The 8,414-nt window shown below is 61.8% G+C and overlaps 2 long non-coding RNA genes across 5 annotated transcripts in view; one reads left to right on the top strand and one right to left on the bottom strand.

The window, feature by feature from the left end:
- The window catches only part of LOC125619420, a 17,943-nt gene extending 9,535 nt beyond the window's left edge, over nt 1–8,408 (bottom strand). Inside the window, exons 1-6 of one of the 4 annotated variants that reach the window (XR_007350964.1) lie at nt 8,116–8,408; nt 7,367–8,000; nt 6,627–6,815; nt 3,535–3,762; nt 3,235–3,439; nt 241–1,188 (exon numbers count right to left, since the gene is read on the bottom strand). This is a non-coding gene — a long non-coding RNA (uncharacterized LOC125619420). Of the gene's footprint in view, nt 1–240; nt 1,189–3,234; nt 3,440–3,534; nt 3,763–6,626; nt 6,816–7,366; nt 8,001–8,115 lie in introns of those variants that run through there. The other 3 variants (XR_007350965.1, XR_007350963.1, XR_007350962.1) reach the window with 3 other exon arrangements.
- Nucleotides 111–3,282, top strand: LOC125619423. The gene is made up of 3 exons (XR_007350979.1): nt 111–244; nt 2,963–3,130; nt 3,246–3,282. It is a non-coding gene; the product is annotated as an uncharacterized LOC125619423 (long non-coding RNA).
- Nucleotides 8,409–8,414: the final 6 nt, after the last annotated feature.

Here is an 8,414-nt window from a genome sequence, read left to right as displayed (position 1 = left end):
GTAAAGTGACAGTGGCGTGAGCTCTGCCCTGCAGAGAACTGGGCTTGTCTTTGGGCTCCACGTGGACGCTCCTGCTGGGAGGCTGGTTTTCTCACCAGTGAAATGGGCGTGAAGAGCATCGTGCTCTCTCAAGGTGGCTGTGAGGACTGATGAACTAAGGCACAGGAGGGACTGAGCACGGATCACAGGGACATACTCTCTCAAGTGGCGACTGTTTCCCTGCAGCAAGTTGTGTCTTGCACAGGTGGGGATCAGGTGCCCAGCAAGGCATGGGTCTGAGCAGTGCAGTCGAGTCCACCCCACTCAGATGGCCCCAGGGGAGCCGGGGTGGGACACCAGGAGGAGCGGGCCATTGGTCTTCCTGAGTCCCTCTGCCTTATGTGACATCCAGGTTGGGGTTTCTCAGCCTCGGCACAGTGGACGTCTGAGAGCGGGTCCTTCACTGTGGTGGGGACCCCCTGTACACTCCAGGCTCTTGATCACTACCCGGGCCTCTGCCCACTCATGGCACATCCTACCTGCGTCCAGTTCTGACAGCCGCAATGCCAGCAGATGTCCCCCGTTGGTCCCCAGGGACCCTCCCATGAGCCACCTGGCCTGGGGCTAGGGGTGTGCCCAGCATGGGCAGGGCGCTGGGTTCCACCCCAGCAACACGCGGAAGAAGGACGGGGGGACAGCGGAGCTGTGACCATCGGGGAGGGGGCTGGGATGAGCAGAGAAAGGACCGACCTCAGCGTGGCCGGGGGCCAGGTGCGCCCTCCCGAGGCAGCCTTGCTGCAGTGCCCGTCGACACGTGAGGAAACCCGGCCTGCCATGCCACCGCGGGTGCCCGTGGCGCTGCGGGAAGATGGGTGCGCGCACTGGCTCCTGGCAGGAGCTCCAGTGCTGCGGGGGGGGGGGAGCAGGCTGGCACCGAGGAGTTGCATCCCGAGGGCTCCACCTCAGCAGCGGGTTGGCCACGCGTGGCTGAGTGGGCTCCTGGAGGCCGTGGGAGCCCGGGCGGGCGGCGCTTGCTGGAGGAAGGGCGGGGCAGGTGTGCCCTCTGGGACTGGGTCTGGTCCCCAGCTTCTCTCTGGGCTTCCCCACTGCCCTGAGCTGACAGCTCTCCTCTGTGTGGCTTCTGGAGACTGTGGGTGCCGTCTCACCTCAGGCCCGGAGCCACCGAGTCCACTGATCCCTGGCTGAGACCTGTGGAATGTGAGCACAAACAAGTCTTTCCTCCTTCGTTGGCCTCAGGTGCTTGGCATGGTGATGAGGAGCTGCCCGGCACAGGCACCTGCTGCCCAGGAGCCTACTGTATTTGCTCCTCCCAACGCCCCCAAGGACACCGCACTGTGGTCTCATTATAAGATGAGGAAGTTGAGGCTCAGAGAGGGAGACTCATCTGCCCCATGTCACACAGCAAGGATACACTTAGCACAGTGCCAGAGAGAGAGAGAGAGAGAGACCCAGTACAAGGAAATTTCCAGCAGAATCTGTAGTGGGTGGGCAGATGGGGATAGGAAGAGAGTCCTTGCGACCCGTCTCGGCTACATTTAGTCTCTGCATGGGTGGCTATCTGTGCAGAGCTAAGAATATCCAGAACCACACGACGTGGCCTTGAGATGCCGGAGCTGGAGGTGCAGGGAGCAGGGAGCCAGCCGGAGGGGAGTCCTGCCTGCCCTCCCTCCCGCGCCCCCTTCTTCATCTCCTGTTCTTTGGTCCCCATGACAAAAATAACAAGCCCACTTTGTGGCCACGTCCCCGCCGTCCCCTGGAGCAGGCGGGCCCTGTGTTGGCAGGCACCCCCTTGGCCGCGGGAGACGGCTGCCTCCTGGTTCGGGCGCAGCACGCTGCCCACAGTGACAAGGCGCCTGGGCCTCAGACACAGGGAGGGGGTTTGAGTGTTCACCAACAGAGAAGACCAGTGTCCTCGGGTTTAGCCAGATTTAAGTGTCACACGACAGGGCGCTGACATCCCACGGCAGTTTTTAGTTTTTATGCAGCAGTTAAAAAAACACTTGGGGCTGGGGTGCAGCTCCGCGGTGGAGCGCTGCCTCGCACGTGGGGGGCCCTGGTCATCCCCAGCACCCCCTCCCACGCGCACGTCCACCAAAGTCTTCAAAAGAACAAGGGCATCCCAGGAGTGCGGGTTGGAAGCCCCACTCCCCGAGGGAATCCTCTGCCCTTGGTGTTCCAGGCTGCAGAATGCCATTGGTAGCCGCGCTTCAGCACTTCAGGGTGGGAGTGGACAGGAGGCGCCTCAGAGCACCCCGGGCTGCGGTGACCTGCTGCTGTAGGTGGACTTAGGGACCCGAAGGCAGGAATCAGGGGTGGGCACAACGTGGCCACAGACAGAGGCCCCATTCCAATGCCCCATGGAGGGCAGCACCGGGCCAGTGGGAGGTCCCCGGGGACTTCAGACCTTCCCCTAGCTGCCCGTCCAGGACCTGCCCCCGGTGGATCCAGAATAAAGAGACCTTCAGGTTCCCAGGCTGAGGGCACATGGTTAATGTTAAAGTATCCGTGATCCCGGTGGCTTGGGAGGCTGAGGCAGGAAGATAGCAAATTTGAGGCCAGCCTCAGACCCTGACTCAAAACAAAACGAAACTGGGTGCAGTGGGCCCACACTTGTAATCCTGTATCTGGGGAGGCTGAGGCAGGAGGATCGCGAGTTCAAAGCCAGCCTCAGCAAAAGCGAGGCCCTAAGCAACTCAGTGAGACCTTGTTTCTAAGTAAGATATAAAATGGGGCTGGGACGTGGCTCAGTGGTGGAGAGCCCCTGAGTTCAACCCCTGGTACCCCCCTCCTCCAAAAAATAAGAGCTGGGGAATGGTTAAGCGCCCCTGGGTTCAATCCCCAGCTCCAATAAATAAAAGGATCATCAGTGCCCAAATTCCTCTCTGTTGGCGCAGTGGGGTTGGCGCAAGGCTGGAGCGGGCCAGACGTAGGGGCTCATGTCTCGTCCCTCCTCTTTCTGCAGAATACAGCTCTTGAGTAACTCGCCGCTGAACCTCACTCTCCCATCCTTAAATCAGGGATGAGGGGATGACGAGGGTCCGGACCCCCTAGGTCAGTTCCCATAGATGCCTTGGGATTGACAGCCTGGCCCCTGGCCCCGCGGTCCCCGTCCCACCGTTGGTCACCGACAGTAAGTATCATATTTTCTTTCTTGTAACTGACTTCTGATTGCAAGTCTGGTGTCACCCACAGAGGACGTCGGGGAGAGGACGCGGCGTTTATACTTGTCCTTACCCCTGTCGCAGGTTGTGTCTCTGAAACCACAGCTGGTTTCTGCAACGTCCAGGACGTCACCGAGGCCAGGAAGCCGCATCCCTAGCAGCGTCTCCACTTGATTCTAGCAGTTTCCATAGGTGTCTGCTCCCACGTGTCTGCCCGCCGCAGCGAGCGAAGGCAGGTCCCGCTGGGCAGCGCTCACCACTGCGCCACCTCCGCCCATCTAAACCACCGAGGAGAGGGAGAGAAGAGGTTTCGCTTTAAAGCAAGGTCAACCTACAGAAAAGGGCGGGCCGCCCTCCCCAGGCTCCCACTGACCGGTCTGGGGCTGGTCTTCTCATGGCTGCTCAGACTCCGCGACTCCGCGTTATCTTCGGTTACCTTGAACTTAGTCTAGTTTTGAATCACAGACTCAGAGCCGGGACATCGGTCGTTGGATCCTGGTTCTGCCATTTATAAGCTGTGTGACCTTGGACAAGCCACTTGCCCCGTCTGTCTCCTTGACCAAGTTAAAATTCCTTCTCCCTCTCCCGGATCTCCTCGGCCCTGGAAGGAGGAGGCCGCTGCTGAGGCCCGAGTGCTGGCTTCGGGGGTGGGGGTGGGGGCTGACCAAGTGACACAGGGCTCTCAGCACACAGGTCTGTGGTTGCTGGCACGTCCTTCTCAGCCACCAAAGGGGGTCTGTGCGCTCCCTCCCTTGGCTTTCCTCCCCCCAGACCCCGGCCGCAGGCTCCGGGGACAGTGGACACCAGGTGGAACAGCCCGCTGACCCTGGCCGGACATGAAGGGCCTCTTGCGGGGGAAGTGCCTGGCTGTGGTGGGCGGAGGTCTGGGACCCGAGAGCCCTGGGGAGGGGGCGGAGGCGGGATGCTGAGGCGGGAGCCTGTGCCCCTGCTGACACCTGGTGGAAAGACGGAGCTCTCCGTGCGCCCATGGCCTCCCCAGGATACCACCCAGCCGCCCGGCAGGGGCTGACGCTGAAGCCCCTGGGCCACACGGTGGGTGGGCTGCGCCTGAGGTTCCCAGCCCAGGAAGCCCCGCGCGGGGCGGGGGCCTGGGGTGGAAGCCAGGGGCGCGTGCGTGCTGAGTACTAGCGACCCAGACCCCAGAAGCCATTTTGAAGGATGTTTCTCTGTTTTGATTGTTGGCAGCTAGGTGAGCCCCGCAGGCCCCGGGAGGGACAGGGAGGCTCCTCCCCCAGTGACGTCCCCCCAGCAGGAAGCCCACCTGTCCCCCACCCGGACCTGCTGGCCTCTGAACAGTGTTTACTGAGCACTCACAGAGGGAGCAGGGAAGCAAACCCGCTCAGCAAACAGGAGAGCCCCAAACCCCTGTGCATGGCGCCCAAAGCCCAGGAGCATCAGCTGGCTGATCGACTCGCGGACTATCCCAAAGATTAGTGAAGCAACAGGGGGAAGCCGCGGGGACAGAGTCTGAGTGCCAAGGTGGGAAGGAGAGGTTTAAAAGTAATCAGGGGCTGGTATCGTGGCTCAGTGGTAGCACGCTTGCGTGGCATGCATGAGGCACTGGGTTCGATTCTCAGCACCACATACAAAGAAATAAAATAAAGGTCCATCAACAACTTTAAAATATTAAAAGAAATTAAAAAAAAAAAGTAATCAGGGTCAGGGAAGGTCCCTCTGAGGAGGTGACGGTGACACCAAGACTTAAAGGCAGAAAGGAAGAAGCCACCCTTGGAAAGACCTGGCAGAAACCAGAGGGTACAGCTGTGCAAAGGCCCTGGGGCAGCCCAGTGTTGGAGGAGCACCACCCTGTGTGGATGGAGCTGGGTGAGGAGAGGGAGACAGGGAGGAGGGGGTGGGCCAAGGGCAGCACCTGGGCTTTGACCCAGGGGAGGTGGGAGCCACCTGCTGTGGGCAGAAAAGGGAGCAGACAATGGGGAAGCTGGACGTGAATCTAGAGCCGGGAGAAGCCAGTGCTGGGCAGGACTGTGGCACCGACAGGTGGAGATGGGTTCAGAGAGCATGAGGCTGCCTGAGAGGGTGAGCAGGGAAGAGGGGCCGTCCCTGGCCCCCAAGGAAAGAGGGGGCTGGCCGGTGGCCCACGCCTGCAATCCAGCATCTCCAGAGGCTGAGGCAGGAGGATCTGAGGAGCCTCAGCAGAAGCAACTCCGTGAGACCCCGTCTCTAAAAAAATCAATACACACAGGGCTGGGGGGTGGCTCAGCCCGCCACGGGAGGAGGTGGCTGAGGCCAGGGCCGCGGTGGAGGGAGGCAGGACCCGCAGCACGTGTTCAAAGTGTGGCCCCAGGAGCCAAGAACAGGGGGCTGGCTCAGGAACAATGGCCCGTCCCTCTCCTAGGAACTGGGTCACAGTCTCCCTCCAGAGCCTCAGAGCTGGCCCCAGGTCCCTGGAACGTGACCTCTTTGCACGGATCTTTACCGAGGCCACCCTGAGGACTGCCCCCATCCAGTCCGACTGGCGACCTTAAGAAAAGGGGGATCTGGACGCACCGACGTGCAGAGAGGCCAGAAGAGATCCAGGGCAGAGGCAGTGACAGTCTCCCCAGCCCGCGGGGACCTGCCGCGGCCACGCCCTGATTTGGGGCTCCAGGCTGCGGGATGGTGATGGAGGTTCTGCCCTCGGGCCACCCGCCAGGGGCTCCGTCGGGCAGACGGCCGCCCCTCCCTCAGCCGGCTCCTCACTTTCCGCCCTGGTCTCCTCCAGGCTGCCGAGCGCCACCGCAGGTCGGCTGCTGTCCTGGGAACTGCCACTTCCGCCCCCCTCCCGCTCCTGGACATCCTCGCTCCTCCTGCCTCTGGCCACTGCCAGTCCCTCTGCTCCCGCCACGCTGGCAGCCCCGGGCCACTTTCGGGTCCCCTCTGTCCCTCTCCTGGAGCAACCTCCTCTCCCTCGGACCCACGCGCCTCTCGGCCGCTCGCCCAGCGCAGGGGATCCCCGCAGTCGCTTCCCGGTACCGGCGCAGCCCCCTCCTTCCCCAGACCCAGCCCGGGCGCAGTTGGGGACAGTTTCACGTGACAGGGCACCCATGTGAGGTGCTGCACCCACTCCCGCGGTAGAATTCAGGGGGTTGGTAGATTCACGTGGCGCTTAACGGTGCTCTCATCTCCCCCCACACCCACCCCAGGCCGGCGCCTGGCACCCTGAACTCCCAGCAGCTTGGGAGGCTGAGGCAGGAGGATCTCAGCGTTCAAAGCCAGCCTCAGCAAGAGGGCGCTGAGCCACTCTGGGAGACCTGTCTCAAACACAAAACAGGGCTGGGGGTGGCTCAGCGTCAAGTGCCCCTGGGTTCAGTTCCTGGTAGGGGGCCAGCAGTCCTGGCTCCTCCTGCCCGCCCTGGGAACCCCCGGTGCACCAGGCTTTGCGCGTTCTTGACCTTTCGTTAGGATGGGATGGGACATGTGACCTTAACGGCTGGCTTCTCTCACCTGTACAAAACGAGTGGTTTCCAGCCCAGGGTGGTGGCGGGACCTGTAGTGCCAAGCTGCGTCGGGGGACCCGAGTTCAAAGCCGGCCTGGGCAACAAAGCAGGACCCTCAAACAGACAGACAGACAAGCACACAGCCAGTCTTGAGCTTCCCCACCTCGTGCGCCGGCTCCCTGGGGCTCTCTGTGTCCTGTTGGAAGAAACGCTCTTGTCCCTCCATTCCCCACCCGAGGACACTGGGGACCTCGTAGGGCCCTGCAGTTCCTCAGGCAGATGCTGAGCCGGGGCGTGGCTGGGCCACACGCGCACAGTGACTCCGCGCTGCACCTCAGGAAGGACCTGTCTCCCAGCGTCTCTCCAGCGTGGTCTCCACTGGACCTTCCTAGCAGCACGCGCAGGGGCTCCACAGGCGGGAGCTGAGCTGCTCTTCCTCGGCCTCCTTTCGGATGACAACCTCCTGCTCTTGCCTCTGCGGATCCCCCATCCCGCCTCCTTCCCAGCCAACCTCCCAGGAGGCTTCCTCCTCCCTCTCCCCCTCCTCTTCTGCCTCTTTCTCTCTCACTCACTGGCAGGGTGGGGTGGAACGCAGGGTCTCTCCCATGCTAAAGCACCCTACCGATAAACCAGAACCCACTCCTTTACTTTTTATTTTGAGACACCGTCTGGCTAAGTTGCAGAGGCTGGCTTCAAACTTGCCATCCTCCTGCCTCAGCCTCCCAAGCACTAAGTAGCTTCTTAAACTCACCCTATCAGAGCGGCCTCAAGAGCTTCCAGACTTTCCAATGCTGTCTTAACGGATCAAGAGGAGAACTCTTGCCTCGACCTTCTGCCAGGAGCCACGGAACTTGAGGCTTCCAGGGAGCCCCGTCCTTCCCGGTCAGAGCCAGCCTCCCCGCTCTGCACAGTTCAGCTGTGGCCTTCTTTGGCTGTGCGGACCCCTGCCCTAGAGCCTGTGCTTTCCCTGAGGGCCTTCTGTTTGGCCCCTGGAAGGCAGCAAGCTCCGGAGGGAGGAGCTGCGTGGCCCCTCTCAGTGTGTACCCTCCACCCAGCCTAGTGCCCGGCACACAGGAAGCCGTCAGTAAATGCTTGTTATCCAGAGAAAAACAAACGGATGCCTGCAACATACGCAGCCCTCAACAAGGATGTTAGGGAAGAATGTGTAAGTGGGGACACTGATGTCACTGAGGAAAAAAGAAGAATGAACCCCAAGGACTCAGAAGACTGACGCAGGGGACTGTATTCGAGGCCAGCCTGCACAACTAGCTGACCCCTGTTTCAAAATGAAAAAGACGGGCTGGGGGCCCGCGGCGGAGAATGGCCGAAGGCGCAGGAGGCCCTGGCTCCCCCCAGGACTGCAGGACACACCCAGCTGTTTCTAAAAAGAGAGAAGCGAGAAACAAAACTGCTTACAGGGTGCCGAGGGGTGTTGGTAGAGGAAGGCTCACCCCACCCCGGGGTCCACTCACCCCACCCAGGGTCCACTCACTCACCCCAGGGTCCGCGCCCTCCTCCCGTGGTCTAAAGGACTTGGCAGGTGGCATTAAGGAGGGTTCCGGGAGGAAAGACCATCTGGGATCATCTAGGTGTGCCTGCTGGAGTCGCAGGGGTCACTATACGAGGGTCAACGTCAAAGATGTGGAAGGGGCACGGCCTGGTGATGGCAGCGGGAAGGGCGTGGCTCCGGCAGCGGCCGCCCCCCGGTTTCGGCGCCCGGGATCTGACCGGGGAGGGCTCTCGCCGAGGGGTCCCCAGCCCGGGCTCAGCGAAGGCCCCCGCCCTCCTGCCTCCC

Source organism: Marmota marmota, unplaced genomic scaffold (assembly GCF_001458135.2).
Source record: "Marmota marmota marmota unplaced genomic scaffold, marMar, whole genome shotgun sequence".
Lineage (NCBI taxonomy): Eukaryota > Metazoa > Chordata > Mammalia > Rodentia > Sciuridae > Marmota > Marmota marmota.
This window is presented reverse-complemented; position numbering and strand designations above follow the sequence as displayed.